Source organism: Salvelinus alpinus, chromosome 23, assembly GCF_045679555.1.
Source record: "Salvelinus alpinus chromosome 23, SLU_Salpinus.1, whole genome shotgun sequence".
Classification (NCBI taxonomy): Eukaryota; Metazoa; Chordata; class Actinopteri; order Salmoniformes; family Salmonidae; genus Salvelinus; species Salvelinus alpinus.
Genome location: NC_092108.1, coordinates 30,312,326 through 30,325,328, shown reverse-complemented (window position 1 = coordinate 30,325,328; position 13,003 = coordinate 30,312,326). Strand labels below are relative to the sequence as shown.

At 43.7% G+C, this 13,003-nt stretch overlaps 1 protein-coding gene across 7 annotated transcripts in view; it reads right to left on the bottom strand.

Moving 5' to 3' along the window:
- Window positions 1–13,003, bottom strand: part of LOC139550777 (E3 ubiquitin-protein ligase RNF220-like) — a 163,847-nt gene that overhangs the window by 45,087 nt on the left and 105,757 nt on the right. The gene's annotated exons all lie outside the window — the stretch shown is intronic.

Here is a 13,003-nt window from a genome sequence, read left to right as displayed (position 1 = left end):
GGCGGAAGGGAGGGAGGGAGAGAGCGGGCAGCAGGATTAAGTGCCTCAGAGTTAACTTCCCTGAGAATTGCTGGACCCTATCGCCTGTCTCCAGTTACCTCATTAACACTGACGAAGTAAGCGACTGATTGAGCCCTGCAACACTCCATGGATCACATTCTGCTTCTACATCATTTCAACCGTATCAGAGAAAGACATACCGTACACACACTCATGTCTGGATTTACTTTGCTCTTAGAAAAAAGGGTTCCAAAAGTGTTCTTTGGCTGTCCCTGTAGGAGAACCCTTTTTGGTTCCAGGTAGAACTCTTTTGGGTTCCATGTAGAACCCTCTGTGGAAAGGGTTCTACATGGAATTCAAAAGGGTTCTACCTGGAACCAAAAATAGGTATTCAAAGGGTTCTCCTATGGGGACAGCTGAAGAACCCTTTTAGGTTCTAGATAGCAGCTTTTCTTTAAGAACATACAGTATAAGATGTAATGAGCCAGTTCAATGTCTCTGCGTGTGTGTGTGTGTGTGTGTGTGTGTGTGTGTGTGTGTGTGTGTGTGTGTGTGTGTGTGTGTGTGTGTGTGTGTGTGTGTGTGTGTGTGTGTGTGTGTGTGTGTCAGGAAACAGGTGTGTATTATGATTTCCATGTGTGTGTATGTGTATGCGTCTAGGTATAGAGGAGACGGCTGGGCTAAAAGAGTCCCAAATGGTACCCTATGTCGTAAATTGTACACTTATTTTGACCATGGACCTGGTCAAAAGAAGTGCAGTATATAGGGAATAGGGTGCCATTTGGGATGCATCCTCTGTCTCTTTGCTGTTTTGGATCCCGAGCCGTCCAATCAGACAGGTCTATTCTTAGACCAGGAACAATGGGCCTACACTGACACAGGATATCCTGTTGGGACGGGCTGTCAGGGCGACAACTGTGCAGGTAGAGGCAGGCGGGCGGGCGGCGGATGGTAGACACTGTCTGCCCTGACATCAGGAACACAGTCAGTGGGACACTCTTATACTTATCTGCCCCCATGACACCAAGTCTGAACGCGGTGACACAGTTCCACTGAAAGAAAGACAGCGATATGGCTTCTGTGTCTGAGTTTACAGAACCGCTACAGCCAGACAAATAACATTCCTAAGGTATTATTTATCTATTCACCAATACACACACACACACACACACACACACACACACACACACACACACACACACACACACACACACACACACACACACACACACACACACACACACACACACACACACACACACACACACACACACACAGGCACAGGCACACGCATGCACGCACGCACACACACACACACACAGGCACACGCACGCACAAACACACACGCACACACACGCACACACACACTTGACTCTGAGGACCCTTCATGATAATGGCTCCAAAAGCTGTCCTCAACAACTGTCTCGTCCATTGTGTAAATGCAGCTGAACAGGGCTATTACAGGGAGGTAACCTAGGAACAGGGCAGCGGAGCTGGGCTATAACGTCTATAGTCTTAAACACTATAAAGCCTTAGCTCTCTGCTCTGTGCTCAGTATAAATCCTTAAGCCCAGAACCTCTGTGTCCTTGACGTCTGAGAGCAGTGTTGTATTTAAGCAATAAGACACGCGAAGCAGTATTGTATCATGAATACAGTCACAGGTCATGTTCAACCTATTTACCTGTGACTCTCTTCATGATACAACACTGCTTCGCGTGCCTTATTGCTTTTCTACATTTTTTTGCAATATATTAAAATAACAATGAATTACATATTTTCATTCAAATTTTATTTTGATAAGTCAATTCATACAATTTCATTCGTTCACCAGAAGATATAGCCCGGACAAAAATATGGTTGTTAGTTCATTTGGTCATGTTGCTACAGACGTGAGCCAGTCATGAAATATTTTAACATAGTTGCTATGCAAAAGCATTTGTCCGTTCTAAAAAAAATGTTTGCTATGCAGGCTAGATAACATTCTTGCCACTTGCTAGCTAGCTAGCTCAGCTATCTCATTCATGTCAAACATTGAACCTGGAATGACAGTTCACCAGCTGCATTTCCCTTTGTTGTAGCTTTTATTCTATTGGCATTTACTTGGACACATCCATGATAATGAAGTTAATGCATGATTTCGATTGGCTCAGAAAAAGTTGTCTTGTCTGTGCACCCTTTACTCTATGTATGGCACAGAGATGAAAATTACAAAGTGAAACATTGTTTCCAAGGTCAAACAGGCAGACAGCAGTCTTATATTAACCACGCTGTACCAAACTAAATGCTAGGATTATATTAACCCCGCTGTACCAAACTAAATGCTAGGATTATATTAACCCCGCTGTACCAAACTAAATGCTAGGATTATATTAACCCCCGCTGTAGCAAACTAAATTCTAGGATTATATTAACCCCGCTGTACCAAACTAAATTCTAGGATTATATTAACCCCGCTGTACCAAACTAAATGCTAGGATTATATTAACCCCGCTGTACCAAACTAAATGCTAGGATTATATTAACCCCGCTGTACCAAACTGAATGCTAGGATTATATTAACCCCCGCTGTACCAAACTAAATGCTAGGATTATATTAACCCCGCTGTACCAAACTAAATGCTAGGATTATATTAACCCCCGCTGTAGCAAACTAAATTCTAGGATTATATTAACCCCGCTGTACCAAACTAAATTCTAGGATTATATTAACCCCGCTGTACCAAACTAAATGCTAGGATTATATTAACCCCGCTGTACCAAACTAAATGCTAGGATTATATTAACCCCGCTGTACCAAACTAAATGCTAGGATTATATTAACCCCCGCTGTACCAAACTAAATGCTAGGATTATATTAACCCCGCTGTACCAAACTAAATGCTAGGATTATATTAACCCCGCTGTACCAAACTAAATGCTAGGATTATATTAACCCCGCTGTACCAAACTAAATGCTAGGATTATATTAACCCCGCTGTACCAAACTAAATGCTAGGATTATATTAACCCCGCTGTACCAAACTAAATGCTAGGATTATATTAACCCCCGCTGTACCAAACTAAATGCTAGGATTATATTAACCCCGCTGTACCAAACTAAATGCTAGGATTATATTAACCCCGCTGTACCAAACTAAATGCTAGGATTATATTAACCCCGCTGTACCAAACTAAATGCTAGGATTATATTAACCCCGCTGTACCAAACTAAATGCTAGGATTATATTAATCCCCGCTATAGCAAACTAAATGCTAGGATTATATTAACCCCCGCTGTACCAAACTAAATGCTAGACTTATATTAACCCCCGCTGTACCAAACTAAATGCTAGACTTATGTTAACCCCCGCTGTACCAAACGAAATGCTAGACTTATATTAACCCCCGCTGTACCAAACTAAATGCTAGGATTATATTAACCCCCGCTGTACCAAACTAAATGCTAGACTTATGTTAACCCCCGCTGTACCAAACGAAATGCTAGGATTATATTAACCCCCGCTGTACCAAACTAAATTCTAGGATTATATTAACCCCGCTGTACCAAACTAAATGCTAGGATTATATTAACCCCCGCTGTATCAAACTAAAGGCTAGACTTATATTAACCCCCTCTGTACCAAACTAAATGCTAGGATTATATTAACCCCCGCTGTACCAAACTAAATGCTAGATGTATATTAACCCCCGCTATAACAAACTAAATGCTAGGCTTACATTAACCCCGTTGTACCAAACTAAATGCTAGGATAATATTAACCCCCGCTGTACCAAACTAAATGCTAGGCTGATATTAACCCCCGCTGTACCAAACTAAATGCTAGGCTTACATTAACCCCGCTGTACCAAACTAAATGCTGGGCTTATATTAACCCCGCTGTACCAAACTAAATGCTGGGCTTATATTAACCCCCGCTGTACCAAACTAAATGCTGGGCTTATATTAACCCCGCTGTACCAAACGAAATGCTAGGCTTACATTAACCCCCGCTGTACCAAACTAAATGCTAGGATTGTATTAACCTCCGCTGTACCAAACTAAATGCTAGGATTATATTAACCCCGCTGTACCAAACTAAATGCTAGGATTATATTAACCCCGCTGTACCAAACTAAATGCTAGGATTATATTAATCCCCGCTATAGCAAACTAAATGCTAGGATTATATTAACCCCCGCTGTACCAAACTAAATGCTAGACTTATATTAACCCCCGCTGTACCAAACTAAATGCTAGACTTATGTTAACCCCCGCTGTACCAAACTAAATGCTAGACTTATATTAACCCCTGCTGTACCAAACTAAATGCTAGGATTATATTAACCCCCGCTGTACCAAACTAAATGCTAGACTTATGTTAACCCCCGCTGTACCAAACGAAATGCTAGGATTATATTAACCCCTGCTGTACCAAACTAAATTCTAGGATTATATTAACCCCGCTGTACCAAACTAAATGCTAGGATTATATTAACCCCCGCTGTACCAAACTAAATGCTAGACGTATATTAACCCCCGCTATACCAAACTAAATGCTAGGCTTACATTAACCCCGCTGTACCAAACTAAATGCTAGGATAATATTAACCCCCGCTGTACCAAACTAAATGCTAGGCTGATATTAACCCCCGCTGTACCAAACTAAATGCTAGGCTTACATTAACCCCGCTGTACCAAACTAAATGCTGGGCTTATATTAACCCCGCTGTACCAAACGAAATGCTAGGCTTACATTAACCCCCGCTGTACCAAACTAAATGCTAGGATTGTATTAACCTCCGCTGTACCAAACTAAATGCTAGGATTATATTAACCCCCGCTGTACCAAACTAAATGCTAGGATTATATTAACCCCGCTGTACCAAACTAAATGCTAGGATTGTATTAACCCTGCTGTACCAAACTAAATGCTAGGATTATATTAACCCCGCTGTACCAAACTAAATGCTAGGATTATATTAACCCCGCTGTACCAAACTAAATGCTAGGATTATATTAACCCCGCTGTACCAAACTAAATGCTAGGATTATATTAACCCCGCTGTACCAAACTAAATGCTAGGATTATATTAACCCCGCTGTACCAAACTAAATGCTAGGATTATATTAACCCCGCTGTACCAAACTAAATGCTAGGATTATATTAATCCCCGCTATAGCAAACTAAATGCTAGGATTATATTAACCCCCGCTGTACCAAACTAAATGCTAGACTTATATTAACCCCCGCTGTACCAAACTAAATGCTAGACTTATGTTAACCCCCGCTGTACCAAACTAAATGCTAGACTTATATTAACCCCTGCTGTACCAAACTAAATGCTAGGATTATATTAACCCCCGCTGTACCAAACTAAATGCTAGACTTATTTTAACCCCCGCTGTACCAAACGAAATGCTAGGATTATATTAACCCCTGCTGTACCAAACTAAATTCTAGGATTATATTAACCCCGCTGTACCAAACTAAATGCTAGGATTATATTAACCCCCGCTGTACCAAACTAAATGCTAGACGTATATTAACCCCCGCTATACCAAACTAAATGCTAGGCTTACATTAACCCCGCTGTACCAAACTAAATGCTAGGATAATATTAACCCCCACTGTACCAAACTAAATGCTAGGCTGATATTAACCCCCGCTGTACCAAACTAAATGCTAGGCTTACATTAACCCCGCTGTACCAAACTAAATGCTGGGCTTATATTAACCCCGCTGTACCAAACTAAATGCTGGGCTTATATTAACCCCCGCTGTACCAAACTAAATGCTGGGCTTATATTAACCCCTGCTGTACCAAACGAAATGCTAGGCTTACATTAACCCCCGCTGTACCAAACTAAATGCTAGGATTGTATTAACCTCCGCTGTACCAAACTAAATGCTAGGCTTACATTAACCCCGCTGTACCAAACTAAATGCTAGGATTATATTAACCCCCGCTGTACCAAACTAAATGCTAGGATTATATTAACCCCCGCTATACCAAACTAAATGCTAGGCTTACATTAACCCCGCTGTACCAAACTAATTGCTAGGATTATATTAACCCCCGCTGTACCAAACTAAGTGCTAGACTTATATTAACCCCCGGTGTAGCAAACTAAATGCTAGGATAATATTAACCCCCGCTGTACCAAACTAAATGCTAGGATTATATTAACCCCCACTGTACCAAACTAAATGCTAGGCTGGAAGCAAGGGGAAATAATGTGTGAATTGAGATAAATACAAGAGATGATTCAGACAGCAACATGAACATGATATTCTTATGGAGGCGTGGGGGTCATTTTCAGATGGAACTGTTAGCAGGCATAGGTGTGTCTGTGATGGCCAATACAGCACAGCTTGGACCGCTGCTCATCCAATCAGCATCCAGGATCCCAACAGCCAGTGTTGTATTTGTCTAGTGATGTGCTGCTACATTGTTTGAGCTGGTGATGGTTCAGTCTCACTTCCCTCTGTAACAAACACACATAAACACAGAGCAGAGCAGCATACTGCTGCAGGGGCCCTCCAGGGGCCCATATCCCTGCCCAGATATTGGCCTGTCACAACTATTTCCTGCAAGAGTACAGATTCATCAGTAAGTAGTTAGCAGGGTCAATGTTAGTATGCACCACCACCCCATCCCCCTCGACCCTCCAGTTGCACACTCACTTGCAAACACGCAGAAACACACACACGCATATGCACACACACGCACGCACACACACACACACACACACACCCTATCTCTGCGGCTCTCTGCCTACCCCCCTCCTCCGCACCTGGGTCCCAGTCAAGCGTGCCGGCGCATACTCAACTCCTATTCCCCAGCACTACTACTTAACAGCCCCACACTCTGGACACTATAAGTGACTTTGAAAAATAGGTAATCGATTACAATTCTGCGTGTCTCTGTTTCTCTCACCTCCCTCCCCCCCTTTCCCGCCCGCTGCATCCCTGCACATCTATTTCCAATTTTCTGCCCCTACCTTCTGTTTATTTTCCCTCGCTCTGCTCGTCCTCCATCTAGTTATTTATTTATATTCTTTCTCTTTCATTCCTCTTCCTTTCTTTCTTTCATCCATTCTTTGTCTCTCTTTATTTTTCTATCACTTTCTCCTTTCATCTCCTGTGGTCTTTGTACCTGTCTCTCTCCTCTTTTCCCACCTGTCTCCTGTCTTCGCTCAGCAGTGGTCAGCTTTATTGCCCTGACAAGATAATTTGAGTGTGCCAAAGCAATCACCGTCCGCAAGAGTAAACAAAGAAAGATCCAATCCAATTCTGTTGCTGATAAAGTGCTTTCAATTCTGTGGGCAAACGTATTGAGAAAACACAGGAATCCCTGGACGTTATTGTCCGTGGTTGATTTAGACTTTGTGGTAGATGGGCTTTTTATATTGTTTTAAATGTGCATTTTGCTCATTGTAAATAACCTGACTTTTTTTTGCTTACTGTAGGCCTTCAGTTCTGTGACAATTGTACACAAGTGACAATGTGACAATATTACATCAAGAGCCATATTGCCAGACAGCGTAGATTTCTCATGGTTGTCCAGATTTTTTAAGACAAAATGTTAAATATGGTACAAATACCAATAGATTTCTATGTACACCAGAGGAGAACAGCCATTCTTCTGGTGCTGTTTTTGTGGGTAGGGGTAGACAGACTATGTGGTGGTCTAGAGTCCCTGTCTGTCTGAGGACAATGGGAGTGTGTGGCCCATCGCCTCTCGAGTCAGTTCCTTTAATTCATCCCTACACAATCAATGGGTTTAGTAATGGAGTCCTGATCACTGCAGCGAGGACCTGTCGGCCCCTTAACCACCTCCGTGTCACCTGTCATGCCCCAACGCACACAAATGCACGCACATATGCACTCACAGACACAGACGCACACACACATACACACACCCTCTAACTTACAATGTCTAGCTCTGGTTCAGAAAGGAGAGAGCTGATTGCTCTCCGCAGCACGTAGTGTGGTGTGGGTAGACAGAGAAAGACATGGCTCCCTGAAGGCGGCAAGCAGGCAGGCAGCAGGCAGGACTGTGCCAGTGGACAGGACAGACTGCAGGGCCCAAGCCTCACAGCACTGACTACTATTTTAACGCTCCAGGAATAGACAGAATTTGTTAATTGTATAAGTTCTGCCAAATCTTCGGTACAGTCAATACAACTGAATTGCCAGACTGGTTGTGCATTTTACAAGCAAGAAAACATGTACGTAAGATTTAATGTCACATAAGCTTATGGCATATTTGTTGTGCTGTAATGACAACAGATGTACGTACATAACAGTGAACTGTGTTCGTTTTTTCATCCCACAGAGGCATGATGGGAATAGATGCTCCAGGGATTAGGGGTAGTAGAGTGACTGCCTGGCTGTAGTGACTCTGTCTGGGATCTGTGTGGTGAGAAACTCCTCTCCTCTCTGTGAGTTGAGAGCGGGCCGGGCTGGGCAGGTGGGAGTTTGGCCCTAGCTGTGCTATCATTTCACCAGAGAGCGAGAGAGAGAGAGGAGAGAGAGAGAGAGAGAGAGAGCAGCCAGTCTAATAAAAAACAAGCTGATGGGAGAGCTACAAGAGCAGAATCAAGAAGGGGACCATGCACTACAACATCCTGGTGAATGACTTGGTTTGGAAGAAGGACGAAAGGAAGGCGAGACCTGGGAAACCTCGCTGCTCTTTCACTCCTAGCTGGGGTCACCATCTCTTAAGGTAAATATAAAACATTTCAGATAATAACTATTTGCATTCACACACAAAATAACCTGACGCTAGTTTCAGTTTCCCTAACACTGATATTTTTCTCTGTCTTCCTAGGGTTACCTCGGTGGAAGCCAACAATCTTCTACAGTTGGAGCAGTTGGACGGTCGACCACTGAAAGTACTGACGCCCTACACTTCTGTGAAGCCCAATAGACAAAGTATGTTAAGCTTTGGTTGACATTTGAGAAAAGCAAGAAATGGTAGTTATGCTGAACTTATAAAAATGTACCTCTTCAATTCACCTCTCCAAATGACTTTAGGACCATCGACTGTCTGAGCCCCCCAGGAGGTATCCCATCTACCAGAACCAGTGAGTTCGGATCAGTCTGATTCTCTGTGCTCTGAGTCGGAGGGGGACCAGCTTGAGGTAGGCTATACCTTCCAAAAGTGTTGTAAAGTATTTATCTCCCATTTATAACACTGCACCAATCCATCACATGTTCTCACTGTAAAGTGTAATCTGTGTGTTTGCTTGTTTACGTCTCTGTCTCCTAGCCTGTTCCCTTTAACCCTTCTCCATGAGCTAGGGGTTCTGCCCAACCCCCAGACGTGGATCCACCTGACGTCCTCCATTACCAACAACCCTTCAACTTTTCATTACATCATCTACAGCTACTGTTGTTGTCATGTTGCAATTACCTGCTAAGAAAGTTTTCTTGCTCCATCATACTGGACACATAATATGTGAGATACACAGATGAACTAAAAACACTAGCACTGCAAACACTCAGAACAAAGAGAGCAGCAGTGCCTGGTCTCCCTCTTCACGTCCCCCTTCCGAGACTGGCTGCCTGTTGAGAACAAGTGACAGGCAGAACCTCCCATCCACACAGCAACCACCTCCTCAATATTCCACACACCAGAATTCGGTATTTTAGTTTATGATTGCTATGTGAGTGTACAAAAAAATCGGAAAATATATTGACACAACTGTACCAAAAAACGTTTATATATTAAAATCTTAAATATCGCCAGGTGGGTTTTCACAGCTGTTTCACAAGGTGTTCATTACTGTAAGTTGTAAGGTATCCTTTGATAGTATTTATTTGTTCCACGTTATTCATTGTCGCATCCTAGGACCAACGATACATATATATATTCAACCACAGGGGTGTACTAATGAGCTATGCAAGATTTTTTTTTATCACAATAGAGGACTACTGAAATTATATTATTTCAGTTAGACAAGGGAAGGTCAGGGTAAAATAAAAACACATGCCAGCCATACAAGCCAGTGTATGAATCAAACGGATCTGCATATGAATGGAGTGGAAAACAGCTGACTTGGTGATCTAAAAGGTATGGAACTTCAATGTGTCAAGCAGATTACATGTTTCCTTTGCCATTTCTGAAACCTAGCAACGCTTAAGACATGGATAATGTTAACAAGGTACCCAAAAGTAGTTAGAAGTAATGTTTTCATTTTATTAGCTAAACAAAACTTGCTTAAACAGCGAAATTGTTGTGGAAATCAGCCGTGTTTGCATAGTGATGATGAAAAGAACGTCATTTAGGTTGTAATGATCTCCAAAATTCTAACCAATAGGTCATCACACAGTTAATATAGCAATGGACGCTAATAGTTTATTGAATCCCATTGTGACGCAGAGGGGGACACTTTTTTGGCCGGGGGACTTTATTTGGCATGACAGGCTCATCTGTCAACCTGGTGACAGATGAAACATCCACCTTGGAACAGGAGGTGACTACTCTCTTTTTTTCTTTCTCTCTTTCAATCAATCTCTCCCTCTGTACCAACTGTGGCTGGCTCTGCTTGGCCCTGCTCCAGACTACACCGAAAAAAATATCTCTCTCCTGTTATTGCTGCATTTTAGAGAATGACCCAAGGCACTGTCTCTTGGCTCCCTTCACAAATCTCACACCTCTCCTGATACACATTGGTTCCAAATATCGTATTTCCCTGTCCAATCTCAGCCCCGGACAACAGAGCATCTCTCACCCCCTTGTGGTAATCTTTCAATCTCACCTATGATGTCACATGTCCAAAGTTTTCCTGATCTGTCACAGGGATCCTCAATAATGGCCCAGTGGCCATTGCGTGTGTGTGTGTCTGTGTGTTGGGCTGGGCCTAATGCTTTTCCTATAGACAGGCCCATTATGTGTGGCTGTGTGTGTGTGGCTACATCCTCCCAGCCTGGTGTCCACGTCCTCCCCAGAGAGGATTGACTAAAGGCAGACAGCCTGTGATTAATCATGGGCCAGGAGGACCAGTGAAACAGAGAGAGAGCAGTCACAGATAGACAGCGACAGAGGCAGGCAGACCCCCCACTTCACTTCACAGTAGTGGTCCTTCCCTCTCTGCACAGCCACACCTGGGTACTGTTACTGCTTCCCCTTTCTGTCTATTGGTCTATTCTCTCTCTCTTTCTCCTCTGATGCTATACTGCCTCATCTACCCGTTTCCTCCCCTTTCTCTGCCTTTCTCTCTCTCCCTTTATCCCCATCTCTCTACCCCTCGTTCTCTTGTCAGTTTCTAGTTCTCTCTCTATCCTTGTCTCTTACCCTCTCTCATTCTCAACCCCCCTTCTTTCTCTCTCTGTCTCTCTCTCCCTCAGGGCAGTGAGTGATGGGAATTGGTCGACAGAGAGATAAATCCTGGGGATGGAGGGGGTCTTGCACGCGACACTTGTCAGCGCGTTAAAGATGATTAATGCGGGATGCCCCCCTCCGCTGGACCCCTCGGCTCTGTTTAATCTGTGGGAGCGAAGGGGACGCAAAGGCAGACAGGGAGAGAGGGAACGAGGGAGGAGGAGGAGGAAGAGGGGGGCAATAACAAGGAAATAGGCCTGACAGAACTTTTTAGTGCTGAGATTCCTCACTAAAATGCCATGTGACCAGGGGAAGGAAGGATGGAAAGGGCTGCCGCTTCCACCCGCTGTGGCCTGACAGTTCTGATTGAGTGCTGGCCTGATCTCTTCTAATGCGCCAAGATGGATCATCTCATCTTCTCCTCTCATCCCACCCTGCCTCACTGCCTGGCCCCCAATCTCTCCTTTTAATCTCTGCCACCGTTTACCTTTATCAGGCCACTCCACTTAACCAGCCCGAGTCCTCTCCACTCGTCTCCTAGACACAGCTAATGACAGACATAGGCCGCATCCCAAATGGCACCGTATTCCCTATATAGTGCTCTACTTTTGATCGGAGCCCTATGGGTCCTGGTCAAAAGTAGTGCACCAAATAGGGAATAGGGTTCCATTTGGGACGTACTCAGACACGCTCACCTGACTCCGTCCTCCAGCACAACACGCCAGCCAGGCAAACTGTAATTATCTAAAGTATTCCCATCACTTAACCCCTTTCCTTAAAATCAATGATAAGAGGCGTTATGAGAAATCGAGACAACCGATTAGACGACAGATGGTGAAATGAGAGCATGTTTCTACGGAAGACTGCAGCCTGATGGAGAGAGAGAGAGAGAGAGAGAGAGAGAGAGAGAGAGAGAGAGAGAGAGAGAGAGAGCAGGAGGAGATGAGATTGGGGGTGATTTTCCTGTTTCGTTTCACCACATCCATGTAGCTGATTCTAAACCCTGTCATGCTCCGATGCCTGTCTTATCAGTTGCACAGCCCTCATCATGTCACATGGCCATGGCTAGGGTGCCAGTAAGGGAGTGTGAATTTGGCTGAGCGGGAGGCTCAGGCTACATTGGTGCGTGGCCATGTATAACTGCTGTGGAGCTCTCCCTGATACTTCTTACATGTTGTTTTATACACCACTCTTTAAGAGGAGAAGCAGACTCTGCTGATCCAGGGCTGCAGTTAGCTGCTATAACTGGAAGAGTGCCACCGCCACAACTATGATAGTTCAGACGAGTAAGCTGCCTGTCTCCTAACTCGTTTGCCCTTTCACGTTTCACAACGCAACAGCATGGCTCTATTTTACTGAACTGCTTCCAAATGCATAGAGAATCTATACGCCTTACATATCTGTGTCCATAACAATGTAGAGATACTGTCTCACTGGCTTTTGATATGATTTGTGTAAATATACTTTTAAACATGCAAGTATTCTCAAATAATATTAGCTAACTTGTGTGCTATATCAATTATTTGCTAAAATAGGAAGCCAGTTTTTGTCACGCCCTGACCTTAGAGATCCTTTTTATGTCTCTATTTTGGTTTGGTCAGGGCGTGAGTTGGGGTGGGTATTCTATGTTCTATGTTTTGTAGTTCTATGTTTTGGCCGGGTAGGGTTCTCAATCAGGGACAGCTGTCTATC